Raw genomic sequence first — 16131 nt, forward strand, 5'->3', positions numbered from 1 at the left:
AGTGGAAAGTTTGGCCAGGGTGGTCCAAGATAAAACTGTAAGGCCGGCTGATAAACGGGGATCAGAGTTTTAGGATAAAGGTGTGGAGTACTAATAGTAGAATACTAGGCAGCAGCCAGTTAGGAGATAATTTGGGGGTTTTGAGGCCCTTCCGGGCCTCTACTGTAGGCAGCCACATTTGGGCACAGCGGGCCCTGACAAGTCACAGCAAAAGTCTTTGGCAGCACCTGATTCCAGAGGTCAGTTTCCACGCCAACTCAGGGTAGGATGCTACCAGCTGGGGAGGGGTGCCATCACCAAGTCCTGTGACTGGGAAGTCCTCCTCCTCTCCAACAGCTTCCACAGGGCTACCTGTGTATGTCCTCATGCCTGCTGGAAGATGATGGGCTGTACTGGGGCAGGCAAGTTTCAAAACTCCTAACCAACTGGAGCAATTGACACAGTGCATGAGGGGCTAAGAGGATGGACTCTGGAGGAGACGGACCGACTTAGCGCCCAGCATGTGTACCTACTGGATATGTGACCTTGGACAAATCATTCAACTTCTCAGAACCTCAGTCTCATCATCTGTAAAATGGGAATAATTATACCTGCTGTTGTAAAGGCGGTAATGCATAGAAAGCACTCAGCAAAATGCTTGCCCCTGAGCAAGTTTTCTTATAAAAGGGTAGCTGTGATGGGATGGGAATAGCAGATGAACTTGCCTGCAGGGGTTTGCGATGCAGTGGGCCACACAGATGCCCCTATAAGGGACTCGGGCAGGAAGCAGGCAGCCACAGGAACACTGGCAACAGCAAGGTTACAATCAAGACTCAACAGGAGCACAAGGGAAACAGGAAGGAGCCCAGGCTGTAGAAGCAGACAGGCCCAGGTTTGAACCGTGACTGCTCCTTGCTGAGGGGTCTTGGGTGAGTCACTTGGGTTCCCTGGGGCTCCACTGCTGTACCTGTGAGATGGCGCTCACAGCAGGCCCTCCTTCATAGGAAGGGGAGGTTAAGCGAGACCATCCACCTCAGGTGCTGAGCACAGTGCCCGGCATAGGGTCAGCACCTTACAATACCAGCTCCTTCCCCCTTGGCCTCCATGGGCCTATTTTCTCACCTGTCAAGCACACCAGCCCTGCCCAACTCCCATGGGCATGGAGGAACACATGCTCAAAAGTGCTCTGAAAGCACAAAATATTCCCCTGGGATTGCTGTTCCTTGGCACACCACTCCTTCCACCCTGCCCCCAAGCAAATGGGGAGAGCCTTGGATCCTCCTGGAGGTGGAGTTCTCTCTGACTCACTCCCAGCTTAAACCACCTCCACCCTCCCATGGATGGGATGGGATCCCAGCTGTCATTTTGCTCCTGGTACCCTCCGTGCAGCCTGGCTCTGCCTGCGGCACCGAAGTGATGGTGAACAGGGCGGTGGCTGCTCAGTGCCCACGAGGTGGGGCTGGGTTAGAAGCCTCCACTACTTCCCCTCCCCAAACCGAGTCACGAGAACACTGCCCTAGGGGCTGCGGGGGTCAGAAGAATGAGGGGGGAGAATCTGGATGTTTGGACTTTTGGAGACCACAGGGACAGAACAGTAGCTGAGAGCCTCTCATAAAACCGTGGATACATGCATGCACGCATACACACACACACACACACGCACGCGCGCGCACACACACACACACACACACACACACACACACACACACTACTCACCACTCGCCAAAGGGCCCCTTTCCCCCAATTTCAAGTACGTCCACCTCTGCCTTGGCCCAAAGCTCTCACCTCTACAAGGCTGCCCCATACATGTAGTCTGAGACATCCAGTTGGGTTTGGCTTTGAAAATAAACCTGGGCCACTTGGAGGGCTTTTGTTGGTCTGCTTGCCCGGAAGCAGGCAGGAAACCTGCTGAGTTCCTCTCCACCCCTGCCCCGGCCCACGGAGTGTAGTGGCCCATGCAAGTCACGGCTAAACTTAGCCTGGCAAAGGGCCAGGGTCACGGGGGCAGCAGGGGCTGGGGCAAAGGGCTGCAGGTGGTGGGCCCAGACCAGTGGGTTACTCAGGCCCTTACTCTGAGTTTGGCCGGAAGCCCCAGACCCTGGGGGAGAAATCCAAGATGGCCCCTCCCTTCCGTGGGTCCCTCATTCCCACGGCCCGCAGACCCCTATAGCACACCCACCACAGCTTAATCCAATAAATGCCACTGAGAGCTGGCTAACAGTGGGACTTCTCTGGCGGTCCAGTGGTTAAGACCCTGTGCTCTCAATGCAGAGGGCACAGGTTCCATCCCTGGTCAGGGAACTAAAATCCCACATGCCACACAGCGTGGCTGGAAAAAAAAAAAAAAAAAAAAAGAGTTGGCTAATAGTGATATACTAACATTTATCAAGCCCACACTAGAATGTGCTGGGCATTGCACACAGCGAGCCCTGTAACCTTCTAGGTGGTGGGTGTCACTCCTGTTTCACAGGTGGGTTAACCATAGCCCAGGAGAAGTAATTTTCTAGCCCCACAACTAGAAAAGGCAAAGCTGGGCTGAGAAAGCCTGCTCTGACTGCCTCCACCAAAGCCCAAGTTCTTTCCACTGTGTTATGTTTACAGAGCACCTACAGTGTGCAAGGAACATGCTGGGTGCTACAGGACCCACAAAGATGAGTGTGCCATGATCCTCAGTAGTAGAAACGCCACAATCCATTTGGGAGGCAGACGGCCACCAAGTGCCCTCACAGGACAGAATGAGCAATAGGTTATAACATCGCAGAGAGGGGGCCCCTCCTTGTCTGTAGACCTTCCCTGTGCCCATCTGCTTGGCTCCACGTCCACCATGCCCCTTCCTTCCAGACAATTCTTACAACAAACTGAGAATAGCAAGAGCCTGTGTCCAGCCCCACAACATGTTCATCAACACCCCTCTGCCCTGTCACCCACCAGCCCCCTCCCAGGGCTGGCTGACCATGGCCTCAGCAGCGGGGGCACCTTTCCCAGCAGCCCGGCAGCCCCCCTGGGACAGTGGTTCTCCAACTGTGGTCGTGGTTCAGCATCACCAATATCACCTGGGGACTTGTTAGACAAGCTAATTTTCAGGTGCTATCCCAGACCTGCTGATCAGAAATTCCAGGGGCGGGGCCAGCACCTCCAAGTGGTTCTAATGCCCACTCCAGCTTGCGAACCACCCCTTCCCAAACCAGGCAGGCCTCCAGGGAGGAGGAGGGTGGGGCTCCAGTGACACTGCAGCCCAGATCCTGGAGCTCGCCAAGGGTTTGCCCCACGCCCAGCCTGTCAGATGCAATTAGCTCTGCTAATTACCACAGCAAAAGTAGCTCAGGCCCTGGCGTCATCTTCAGAGCCGAAAGGAGAGCTGATGTGTCCTTACGAAATGGAATAAGGAGGTGGGCTGATGGCAGGGGAGGGCACTTGTAGCCCAGGCCCCGTTGGGTGACTTGAGTCCCTTTCCCATTGCTTAGGTTCTGGGCCTCCTGAGAAAGAAGGGGCTAAGGGAGACCCAAACCGTTGATAAGTCTGGGCTGAACCCCTCCTGTGTGCTTGGCCTTGTGCTGGAGTTTCACAGTCCTGGCTAATGACATACATGTTGTTTGGGGGAAATAAATCCACACATTTAAGAAAGTCAGAGTTTAGAGTGGTACTAATCTAGGCCCCATTCTACCGAGGCGTAACGAGGAGACACACTTGACTGAGAGATGGGTGAAGGTGGAAGTGGTCCAGGCAGGCTGGACATCACCCTGTGGACCCTCACAGACAGGAGAGGATTAGTGGAAGATGGTGATGTTTTCATAACAGCTGATAGGAAGCTAATTACTCTGCGTGTGTTTTGCCATTTGTTTTCAGAACACCAGTTAGGTAGTTGCAACACCCCTACCTTGTGAAGAGACTGATGGTCAGGGAGGTTCACTGGGTGGGCTCTGAGATTCCCTGGACCGCAGTATGGGACGGAGTCTGCCCCCCCCCTCTGCTCCACCTCCATCCCCCAGGGGCTGATGGGAAACTGAGTGAGCCCTGCCACCTCCCTGGCATCACTGCCAGTGGCGACCACCAAATCATCAGGTTGACTGTCCCTCAAGTTTCTCAGGCCTTGGAGAAACAGGACTGTAAGAAAAGAGAGACTGAGGGGACTTCCTGGCGGTCCAGGGGTTAAGATTCCGTGCTTCCAACGCAGGGGGCGTGGTTTCGATCCCTGGTTGGGGAACTAAGATCCCACATGCCACGCAGACAAAAAAAAAAAAAGAAAGAAAAGAAAAAAGAAAAGAGAGGTTGGATGCAGAGCACAGAGTTTGACCCTGAGTGTTGGATTGGAGTGTGGGCGCCAGGAGCAGTCCGTCTGAGCCCTGTGAGGCGCTCCTCCTGTGGTCCCGCCTGTCTCATCCCCGATTGCACGCTTCTCTCCGGCAAAGCCCAGGCTGCGTGCTGGAGTCTGACCAGCTTTCCTGCTGTTCAATAGCACCCGCCGTTCAGGGCCAGCTCAGGGACCCCTCCTCCAGGGAACCTGCCCTTCTCCAAACTCCTGCGGGTCAGGCCGCCTTCCTGCGTTGGTTTACCCATGGGTCCCTGCCTTCCCACCTACGGTGCCAGCAAGGGCCCCCCTCCAGGCGCCAGGCATGAGGCTGGACACCTGCAGGCGCCCAGTGTGTCAGTGGGAGTTGGCTTATCCCATACTTGGGAGGAGATGGCCGGCTGTGCGAGTGATGGGTCTCCACACACTCCTTCCTCGTCGCCTCAGGACCCAGGGGACAGACAGACTCAGCACAGACGGTTCCAGAAGGGCAGCTCTGCAGCCACTGCCTGCCACCCTTACAGGATGGGGCTTCCCTGCTGGAGAGGAGGAAGGCCCAGCAGGGGCAAGGCCAGAGAGCCACTCTCTTCGTCTGCATCCCACACAGTGATGGGGGAGGCGGCTTAGGGGGGACGGGAGGGGGGCTGAGCACAACTGGGGGTGGGGGTGGGAGCGGGACGCTGGCAGGCCTCAGGCGTGGGCAGAGGGAGGGGCGCGCAAGGAAAGGAAATGAGGAAAGAGGAAGGAAGAGGACCAACAAAAATTAATTGAGCAAGTGGGTAGAAAGGGTGCGGTTCTGGGCCCCCAGGGCCGCCTCTTCTCAGTGTCTTTGCAGTGACCGCCTCCATCACCTTCCACCCCTCCCACTGGGCAGGACCTCTGTCTTGGCCTCCAGCCTGTGTCACCTTCCTGGGACCTGCCACCCTCAGGGCCACTGGGCCCCTTCCCTTATGTCCTTTCCCCTTCCTGGGGGCAGGAGTGGCGGTGGGAGACATGCCTGGAGTAGGGGCGTGGAGAGGGGACACTCCCCCACCACAGATGAGCTTGGCTGCCGATGCCAGACCACTGGGTCGCACAGCCCTTCTCTAGGGGGAGCTACCGTACTGAGGTTCTATGCACCCAAAATGGCATAATCTTTTTTGTTTCCCCCAAGAGAAGCCAGAAATCTGGATTTTATCAAAATCCCAATTTTACAATGTCTTCTACTCTTTCAAAAATTCTTTAAAACCCATGTGAGCCAAACAAAATATGTCAGTGGGCCACCCAGAGTCTGCTGCCCCTCACACGCCTCCTCTCCCTGCCCACTGCTGCCCCCCACTCCCCACCAAGCATCCCTCAAGGCGGCCCGTGACCCCGGGGCTCTCCTCACTCTTCCCCCTCATACCACCACCTGCTAGCACCACCTCTGCATCCAGGACTCCCCAGAATACCCGCCTGGCTCAACTTTTCACCCCAAGTCCAGGGCTGACTCTATCCCAGTGTCTCCCAGTTGGCCCTAGCAGCCACCCTCAGAATAACCCTAACCAGCTTGTGCTAGGGGCTTATACGTGCCTTCCCCACAGCCTCTCTAGGGACTAGAAGGAAAGAGAGAGACCGTGTGGCCTAATGGGTGTGCACTCAGCAGCACTCAGATTACAGACCAAGGCCTGTGGTCCCCAGGACTGAGAGCTGGACCCCCGCCAGCCCTCCCTAACCTGGGGAAACCCCAAGGGTCAAGACTGGGCCCTGATGGAGGTTGGGGAGCAGGGCAGAATGAAGGGGAGAGCAGAGACCCCACCCCCATGCCAGAGAGGTGGACCTACTGATGGGCCCGTGGGAAAGTGCACACTGCGAGGAGAGTGGCCTTTCCACTGACGTGAGCTCTGCTGTCGCCGCACGTGGCCACACTGGCCAGACTCACAGAGGATGCCCAGTCGCACCTGCCAAAGTGTGAAGTTTCCTCGAGGCCCACTCTCGGAAGAGGGAGGCGTTTCCAAAAAGTCACCAGGATGCCAAACCCATCCTCTGGACTGGGGTCATGCAGCCAGCCAGCCCAGGTGCAGGAAGGACAGTGGACTGGACTCCAGCCACGTGGGCGGGAGAGCCCACATCCTTCCTGTTTCCGCTCCTCTGTCATAGCCCATGCATGTCCCTTGGTGGGCAAGGGATGGAAAAGGCAGGGAAGCCATCAATCTCCCAGGAAGGACAGGGCATCCTTCCTCCAAGCCACGCTGCCTGACTTCCCCATAGCAGAGGTCCTGACCCACAGGGAGTCATGGAAAATCACAGCATCTTAGGACAGACAGACAGACTGTGGCCTGGGGTCTCAGAGGCTAAGGGATGACAAGGAGGCCTGCAGGTCACAGAGGTAAGGAAAGGCTCCCCTGGCAGCCCTGAGTCAGGGCCCACACCTCCCCCCTCTCATCCATATTCCCCAGGGCTCCTCCGGCAGTCACTGCAGTGGGTCGAATGGCAGCCCTCAAAAAGACAAGTCCATGTGCTAATACCTGGACCCTGTGAATGGGACTTTATTCGGAAGAAGGATCTTTACGGATGTAGTTAAACGAAGGCTCTTGAGATGAGACAGTTCTGGATTACCCTAAATTCAATGACAAGTGTCCTTATAAAGAGACAGAAAAGGAGAAAACAGACAAAGAGGAGAAGGTGATGGAAGACAGAGGCAGAGGTTGGGGTGATACTCCACAGCCCAGGAAGGTCTGGAGCCACAGGAAGCTGGGAGAGGCAAGAGAGGATTCTTCCTTAGAGCATTTGGAGGGAGTGTGGTCCTTCGAGTACCCTGATTTCAGGCTTTTGGCCTCCCGAGCTATGAGATAGTAGATTCCTGTTGTTTTAAGCACCGCGTTTGTGGTCTTTGGTTATGGCAGCCCCAGGAGGCCAATGCAGTCTCAAAGCACAATGCACCTCCCTCCCCTCCCAGTTTGGCCACTGACATTCCCATTTCTGCTGGGCACCTCCAACCTCCCCAGCTGCCGCAGCCATCGCTGTGCACCAAAGCCTGGGGCTTCCACACCAATGGGACTCTCCCTTCTGGCCCGGTGTGGTCCTTTGGAATCAGCTCCTCTAAGCTCTCCCTAATTCCCAGACACCTCAGGTAGCCCTGGCCCTGGAGGTCTCCCTGCCCCACTTCAGGGAGTTCTTGTGTCCATGAGACACAGGTCTGAGCTTTAGTTCAGTCTGATGTTCAGGGCCTGATCTCAACCAGCCTCAGGGGACCTCTCAGGTCGCTTCCCTCCTGCCCGGGCCACTTCAGATTATCTACTGTCCTCTGAACACCTCCTAGGCTTACTTTCCCACCATTCCCTGCAATGTCCATGCCTAAGCCTACCCAATGGTCCTCACGGCCAGCCCATTTCAGAAACCGCTTCCAAGATTCTTCCAGATCCCTCCCTCCCCCAACTTCTGAGACAAATCCTTCTTTCTTGAAAGGGATAGAAGAATAAGGGGAGGGAGATGGCCTATTTATTAAGCCCCTCCGAGTGCAGGCTGGTGTCTGGTGCCTTGTGTAGGTGGTGTCTCCATAGATGCGCCCCTAGCAGGGACCCAACAAACACTTGCTCCTCAAGCCTCTATTCTTAGCTCATTTCACCTGTGTAGCAGCCCCATTTCCCAGGCAGGAGCCCAAGGCGATGAGAGGTTGAGCAATTGCTCAAGGTCACACATGTAGGAAGAGAGCAGAGGAGCCAGACACCATGCCAGGCCCAAGGCTCCAGACCTTACTGTCTCCCGGTGGACCCCAGGCTACTCTTTCACAACAGCGAGCTGCTTGCCTGAGATCTGGTCTTATCCCACTGCCTTCCTTGGTTGGGCTCCTCTTGGGTCAAGGTGGGCCTGTTTGCCTTGACACTCTGCAGAGCGCCTGGCAGAGACCAAATGCAGGGCTACCTGCTTAGTGTGCTAAGGACAGGGCGGGCGACCTTGGGGGCCCAGCAGCTCACACGTTGCACATGGGAGACACCCGCTTTCTAAAGACGGCCTCTATAAACGCCTCCATTCTTAGGAAGGATGCATTTCCTACAGCAAGCGTGCACCCAAGAGCCTCCCTTGACCCCCAATTCCCTCATCAGGTTTCTAGACCTGAAATCACAGGGTGCATTTTAACAACAGGAGCTCAGGGCTAACCATTTCCCACAGCGAAGCAGCCCTCATGACTGTCAGACGCTGGCTTGGCCTGAACTAGTGCGTCTCACGAGTTCCCCTCTGCCCATGGGCCCCATCTCACTCACAAGAGCGGCTGCCCAGAGGGAACAGGAACGCCCACCTCAGGACAGCCAGGCCAGGGCTCCCAAACTTGTCCGCTGTCTCTCCCTTCACCTTGTGTTTTCTACACCCCAGGCCCCCAAGCACAGCAGCAAATACTCAGGACAAACCCCACTTTTGCCATGGGGCAGGGAGGGAAGTCTGCAGCAGGGGGCGCGGGAAGCCGGCTCTGGACGCCGCCGCCGGCAAACACACAGGCTTAGGGGAGGAGACTTGAGGGGGTGGAGCAGGAAGCAGAGAGTAAACACGAAGGACAACAAAGGGAAGACAAGGCCCTCGCTCGGCCACCCGCTCCCCTGTCTCAGAGCTGGGATGGATGGGATCAAATAGCCTGTCACTGCCCAGCAGCGCCCTCCCCTGTGAGCCCTGGCCTCTCCGGCATGGGCGTGGGGGGATGGGCCCCGGTGGCTTTTCTGTGGCCACAGACAGTCAGGTCCCCCACGCCCTCCCTCCCGACCCAGCGCCTCTTACTCCAGTTACTCACGTTCTGGCTTAGAGGGATGCTGGCCCCTACACGGTGAAGTCCCAGGCCGCGTCCCCACCCTGGTCCCTGAGGCTCGGGTGTACCTGACACAATGCCTGGGCCCCAGCTGGGCTGGGAGAGGGGGAGAGAGATGGGGAGGAAGGGAAGTGCTCTGGGCCTCCTGCACACACACACACACACACACACACACACACACGCACACACGCATGCACACACACACACACACACACACACACGAGTCATGCTCTGTGACTGCAAAGATCTAAAGACGCCTTTCATCCTAATAAAGGGGAACAGCAAGAGACACAAAGGCAAGAGGGAGGCCAACACAGCTGTAAAAAACTTAAGAGTTGTGTCTGGCCTCTTGACTGTGCTCTCTGCTGCAGGGACCTGGGCTGAAAACAGAGCGGCCAGTCTGCCTGTCCTCCCTCACCAGGGCTGCATCAGTCGTCAGAGCAAACCAGTCCTCCTCCACCAGGGGAAGCTGGGGGCCTAGGCTGTGAGGCCAGGAACTGTTAGAAAAACGACCCCCAGAATCATCTATGAACACAGTCACCCTCCCTGTGAATACACAAAACAACGACCCACAACCACATGGTTTTCCAGCCACAGGGATGGAGTGATGATGCGGTTGGGAGGATGCCCACGCTCTGTCCTGGCTTCTGCTCGAGGCTGCACACGGCACACAGTAGGTGTCCCAGAACCAACACACAGCTCAGGCTGGTGTAGGGTGCAAGCAGCCACTGACACTGCTGAGTTCACCTGGACATGTTGTACTCCCGTCCTAAGGCCGCCCAGAAAGAAATAGCTCAAAGCTCTTCAGTTCAGAAGAGCTTAACGCTTTGTAGAGGCTTAGCAGCAAAGGGGCCAAACTCTGGAATCAGAGGCCCGGCTTTGAATCCTGGTTCTCCCACTTGCTGTGACAATAGCACCTACTTCATGGCATAGCAGTCACATGGTCGTGCTCTGTAAAGGACATTGTTATTGGCAATGGTATTGGTGACAAGGCCAGGTCTCCGTTTTGATTTGTTAAATCCTGCCGGGTGCATCTTAGGGACTCCTCTGGGCAGAGGGGGGTGGCCTGTATCCCTGCAGCACCTCCAGAAGCCTGGGGACAGGGTGAAGTTGTCTCCTCTACCTCCCCGTTTTCTTCTAAAGGCCCCCAGGGGCTGCCACAGTGGGAGAGCAGGAAGTCTGGCACCTGGGAAGTTCCCAGCTCCCTCCTGCCCATCTGGCAGCAACACTGAAAGCTCCTCCACTGAACCTACAAGGAGAAACGGGTGTTGGTCTCTGATGCCTGGCATTAAAGGTGCAGGCGCTCCATGGATGCTTGCTGAATGAATGAATGAATGAATGAAGTCAGGACTGGGAAAAGAACTTCACTGCCTTTACTCCCAGGAGCAGGAATTTGAGATGGGAATGGAGTAGGGCATCCTGGATGAAGTAACTTCTAAGTTTTTTCCTGGGAGGCACCCTGCCGTTAGAAAAGCAAAGCAAAGCACTAACAGTGGTAAGCGACTCGGGAAATGTGAGCAAAAACCCAGGCACACCCCTGGAGACAGACCACAGCCACTTTAGGTCTGGACAGCCTTCAGCTAATTGCAGGCTGACTGATTCACCACCAGCGCTGACCACAATAATGACCCAGGAATGAACTCTGACACAAGTTATCTGACCCCCAGCTGCGTCTCTCCTTGACACCCACCTCCTCGCTTGAGAGCCTTCTAGAAATGGATGATAAATGGCGGATGACAGGGTTTGATGCAAATCAGGTAAGAGAAGAAGCAGAGGAGCAACCCTTGGTAGAGTGACGAGCAACTCCCCCTTTCTCGAGAATACCAGACGAGCCGCATGGCCCTGACACCCAGGGGAGGGTTTAGTAAATAGCAACCAATGCACTACATTTATTGAGATTTAATCATTGTGCAAAATGCTTTACATTGCTATATCATCCTCACAATAAACCTCTGAAGGAGTCACTATCCTCATAAGGAAACTGAAGCACAGAGAGGGGAGGCCATCCACTCAACATCACAGAGACAGGATTTGAACCCAGGACTGCCCAACTTTCAAGCCTCCAATCTTCCCATGACACCATGTTGCTCAGTGACCTGTGAAACATCAGTCATGCACCTGTGGGCTTTCCTTCCCTGCGCTGTTTAGGGAAAAGCAGGTGACAATTTAGGTGAAATATGGGCATGAAGCAGGGAGTCAGACTTAATGAACCTATGATGTTCCTTCCACCCAGAGATTCTGGGAGCATGGCCTGGGATATCGGAGATGGCTTTTCCTGGGGAAGCCTCCTCTGCAGTGGATTAGGAAAAGGGAGTGAGGTCTCTTCTAACCCTGGGTGGTGGGTTTGGGGGTGAGGCATCAGGAGGAAGAGGCATGGACGCCTGGGGGCCTCCGGGGCAGCACACGGGGGTGGGGCCCAGGCATCCCCACTCTCTTCCCCTCCAGCCCAGGCACGCCTGCCTCCTCAGTGACTCTGAAACGAAGTCTCAGCAAACAAAGGACCTTTTCATAAACTCCAGGCAGGTCCCCTGACTGCTACTAAGAAGGCTATTGAAACAGGTTCCCAGGAGAACAGTTTGTTATGAGCACGTGGCTTTGCACCAACCAGCAGGGCCAAAATGATGACAACGCCCTCCCTTTGGTTTGATGCAGGTTGGTAGGAGGCTCTCCTGCATCTGCTGCAGGGAAATAACCTGGAGGGAGAAAGTCCAGGAGAGCTTCAAGCGGAGCCCCTCCTCCTGGGCAGCAGAGTGCCTCACTGTGTTATTCACCTGGAAGTGAGCCACTTAAACGTTGTGGGCTTTGAATTTTTTTCTTGGGACTTCCATCAGAGGATCTCAAAGTGCTCTGAATATGACCTGGTACTGGCCATTACTGTCCCCATTAAACAGACAGGGAAACTGAGCCCTGTCTGTCATTATCACAGAGCAGGAGGGGACCTGGGGTTGGTGGTCTGCCTGTTGTCTTCTCACCTTTGACACTCAGACTTCGTGGGATTCTGTCCTTAGGCAGGACACTGTGAACATGGCTGTCCTCTCTAACACGACTCACCAAATCTCTGGTACATCTCAAACACCCTCAAATTCTGGCATAAACTGCTGGGGAGGAAGGGATTCCACAGGTCTCATTTAGCCCACCTAGAATTCCACAGGGAATGCCAGAGCTGGGTGAGAGGGAACTCTGAGACCTTGCTTCTATTTCCAGCTGGTACCTACTCCTGGGGCAGTGGATTCCGAACATTCCTCCTCTGTGCGCATTCGATCCGAAAGCTCTGTGAGGCCACAGGAGCCCCAGCGAGGGCCCTGGCTCATCGTAGGTGCACAATAAATACATGCTCGCTCCATCAATGAATGAAGGTTCTCTCTTAAGTCAGCCCCCACAGGAAGGACGTGGGCAGCCTTGTTTCTCACTTTCCTTTGGGGGAGGGGAGGGGTCGGTGAAGAAGGGAAAGCCACTTTTCTGATCTCCCCATCACTGCTCTGGCCTGCTCTTGCCCTACCCCCTTCATGGATTGATTCAGGCGGTAGAAGGGAGACCCAGAGCCATGGAAGGCACCAGAAGCCCCTTAGGAGTCATGCATTTTGCTCCCAGTTGCAGTTCAGAGAACTAAACAAGATAGCATGCTGACAGCTGTGCTCTGCTCCCTCGGGGCGAATCCAAGGCCCGAAGACCTTCCGCCAACTGGCTCATAGCCCAGACCTGTGGCCTGCAGCCCCGCCCTCTTCCCCTGGCCCATCCTCTAAGAAACACACCTGTGGATGTAATGCCTTCTGAGCTCCTTCCCGTCAACGTCAATGTGTCTTACAGTTGGGTGGTTCCTGTTCCCCCGGTCTGACTTAAGGTGGAGGTGTTGCCTTGGGCAACAGTGATGTCACCTGTGAGGTACTTCCATTCCGCTGATGTCATGGGGTAGGCCACGTGGATGGAGGGGGATGTGCTTTCTACAGGAAAACGTCACAGGTCCCAAACTGCTCAGGAGGATCCTATACACCTCTTGGGCACAACCAAATGATCCTCTTCTTGTCCCAGAAAACGTTCTCACCCTTCTCTCCCCTCTGGATGCCTGTTTAGGCCATGCCTCAAACCTGACTTTCCCTCTCCAAGTGTCAGTCAAAAGGTTGGGTTGGGCAGCTTTATCCTCAGCTCTGAATGAACCCCACGCAAGGGCACCAATGATCTCCTTCTCACCATCTGGGATAATCTGGGTCCCTGTGGCCTTGCCCTTTGCCCAGACCTCAGAGGAGGGAGCAGTGGCACTAATGGGGGAAGTGAGGGTCCCAACCTGGCAGAGAATGCAGACCCTCCATTGACCTCTACTGTCTTTAAGAGCTCATACTAGCCAGATACTGGTCTGCACCAGGCACTGTGCTCAGTGTTTTATAAGCAGGCCCTATGAGGGGTTATCCACATTTTACCGATGACAGAGCTGAGGCTTGGAGTAGTCAACGCGCTTGCCCAACTCCTGAGAACGCCCAACCCCTGAGCAGTGGAGCCAGGACTTTCCCTACTCCAAAGCCCATGTGAGTCATACCTCCTTGGCTCTGCAGCACCTGGAAGCTGTGGCTTTCTAAAGATGAGCCATGAGGTGGCCTGGACAGAGACCAAGGAGAGCCCTTTAAATCCAAAGAGGCCAGCTGGGCAGGCCAGGTGGCTAAGGCAGCCAAAGCAAGCACTTAGGACTGCTTCACCATGCCCATGCTCACACAGGGGCTGCAGTAAGTGGCCAGTCCTGGGCCTTCCACTTCATTGAGCATCTGTGTTGACTAGGGACCATGTTTCTTTGTTCTGCTTGACTTCTTGTTGACCCATCCAGGTCACCTGACCACCCCCTTGATTTGAGTGCAGCATTTACCCCTGTGGCCTGAACCTACAACCCTGAAATTTTATAGTAGTTATTTAACTTATGCAAATGCAACTCAATGTAGTTGGGAGCTAATGCTTAGAAAGCACTAAATGAAATAAGTAAATAAAATAAAAACTGCTAAATTATGAAAGAGGACAGGGAGAAATCCTACCGGTACACTGCCTTTGAGGGACTGGCCAAGGAGATACACACAGCATACAGGAGCGCTAGTCTACCTGGCAGGTATCTCTCCACTGGTGAGGGGCCACAGAAGTGAACAGAGCCCATGCTATTGGACCATCACTCCCCCTGCCCTCTCCCTCCCCTGATCTGAATCCAGCTTTGCCAAGCAGAAGCTGCCTTCTGATCTTTGGTTTCCCATGTGCCTTGCCCAGGACGCAAGAAGCAGGTATCATTCAGGCTGCACGATAGTCACAAAGTCTCCTTGCAAGTTAATACACTAGCCATTTTATTTGTACACTCACTTCGGGGAGCTCTCTTGAAATGACTCAGTAGCCGAAGTCCAAACTGTGCTGAAAATTGTGGAGATGGGGTTTCTAGAGGGCACAGCTAAGAGCCAGATTCTGGGACAGGTGACATGATGCAGGTAAACACCACCCTTCTGGGAAATCAGCTAGGCACCAGCCGACCCTTTCCAGGAGACATCGTGACTTTCCCATTAGCTGAGAAGCCTATTTTGTTTAAAATACTGTCTACAGACAGTACGTAGTAAAACGCTCTGTTGCACCTAATTAAGTGCTGAAATGTATAGTGTGAAAAATAAATGACCATATATATGGAGCTGTGAAATGGAGTTTTGGAAAGTCTTCCTGGACGAGCTTGGGAAGGGCGTTTGCACGTGAACAGCACTGGACAGGGATGGGGCCTGTGGGGCTTAGAAGTGTCAGGACAGCGTGTTCAGATACTTCTCCCATCGTCCACTCCGGCAGGCGTTCTCTGCCTAGGTCAGGGGCCCTGCGTGGTGCCTTTCCTCTGCACCACGCCCAGGCAGCACTTACGCACCACCGTCATGCCAGGCCCCAAACTGGATTTGCGACCTCACACTGCCTAGCGATTAAGAAGGAAAGCCATCTGAGGCTTGGGCCAGGCCACCCCATCAGCCCCCGAGGCCAGGCCTGCCTATTTCTTTCCTTTCTTTTGGCTGCCGGGTGAGTTTTACGTCTTTTTCCATCTGAGCTGAGAGCAGGTATTACTTCCTTTGACAAAGAAAAAGAGCAACCGCCCTTCTCTCTTTTTCATGAGGGCCCCCCAACCAAACTAGCTTTTGAAGCTTAACCTGCTTCTTGCTCCGTGAATGCTCAGTGACTGGAACATTCTGAATACTTTACTTCTTTGTGCCTTAGTTTCCTTGACTATAAAATGGGGATACCAATACCTATGTCACTGGGCTACTGAGAAGATTAAATCAGTTAATACAGACAAAGTGGTTTTGGGGAAAAAAAAAAAAAAAGCCTGGCAAATGTTAAGCCCTTACTAATTGTTGGTTATCAGGGCTGCTGTGTACAGTTGTATGGGTGGTACACTGCTCAAGAACACCTGGCTGTGGGGTGGTGAGGATGAATCCAGCTCGCATGCTGCTTGCCCAGCTATGTGCCTTGGCTCTGTCCACCCAGATGAGGCCCCTTTTTCTAAATGGCACCAGGGTGCCATCCTCTTGCCAAGAGGAAGCACCTTATTCTAATTCATGTAAAGGATGGAAGAGGCTTGCAGCAGCCTTGGAGGTTATTATTATCAGCTCTCGGCACTCTCATGGCTATGTCCCCCTCCGCAGCAAGAGGAGATTAGCCCCAGCCCCAAGTACGGTTCTGCTCCTCAGGTGCCCAGCATACCTGGAGCACTTGCCCCTCCCTTCGGACGCCTGTGGGGTAAAGCCTTCCCCAGGATCCCCCAGGGGCTGCCCTCCTATTGAGGGGACTCTGCACTCCAAACATGGAGCCACAGTGTCTTGACTCTGAAGGGACCTTCTCCTTCGTAATTGTTGATGGCCACCTGTCTGCTGACAGTGATGGCAGCGCTTTACCTACTGAGGAGCTCTAGTTGTCGGCAAGTTCCCCCTTACTTCTAAGTAAGTAAGATCTGTCTCCTGCTTCTCCCACCCAGTGAGTCTCTGAGGCCAGAAAGAGCAAGTCTCCTCTTCTCAAGTGACAATGTTGGAGATTCCGGAAGGCCAGAGCCAAGTCCCCCTAGGCTTCTCAAACCCGGGGGAAATATTGCCAGTTCATTCCCTTCTCCCTCACAAGAAGC

General features: G+C 54.6%; 1 protein-coding gene across 12 annotated transcripts in view; it reads right to left on the reverse strand.

Moving 5' to 3' along the window:
* ITPRIP (inositol 1,4,5-trisphosphate receptor interacting protein) overlaps positions 1-16131 on the reverse strand; it is a 60755-nt gene that overhangs the window by 41297 nt on the left and 3327 nt on the right. For 2 of the 12 annotated variants that reach the window (XM_082408371.1, XM_082408370.1), the window contains exon 2: positions 12776-12964. The exons of 7 other annotated variants lie outside the window; for them this stretch is intronic. The gene's annotated coding sequence lies outside the window, so the exon portion shown is untranslated. Of the gene's footprint in view, positions 1-1695; positions 4529-4940; positions 11164-12775; positions 12965-16131 lie in introns of those variants that run through there. 3 more of the 12 variants (XR_014249258.1, XR_014249259.1, XM_082408374.1) reach the window with 3 other exon arrangements.

The sequence above is a fragment of the Balaenoptera borealis genome (assembly GCF_965194805.1).
Source record: "Balaenoptera borealis genome assembly, chromosome: 10".
Classification (NCBI taxonomy): domain Eukaryota; kingdom Metazoa; phylum Chordata; class Mammalia; order Artiodactyla; family Balaenopteridae; genus Balaenoptera; species Balaenoptera borealis.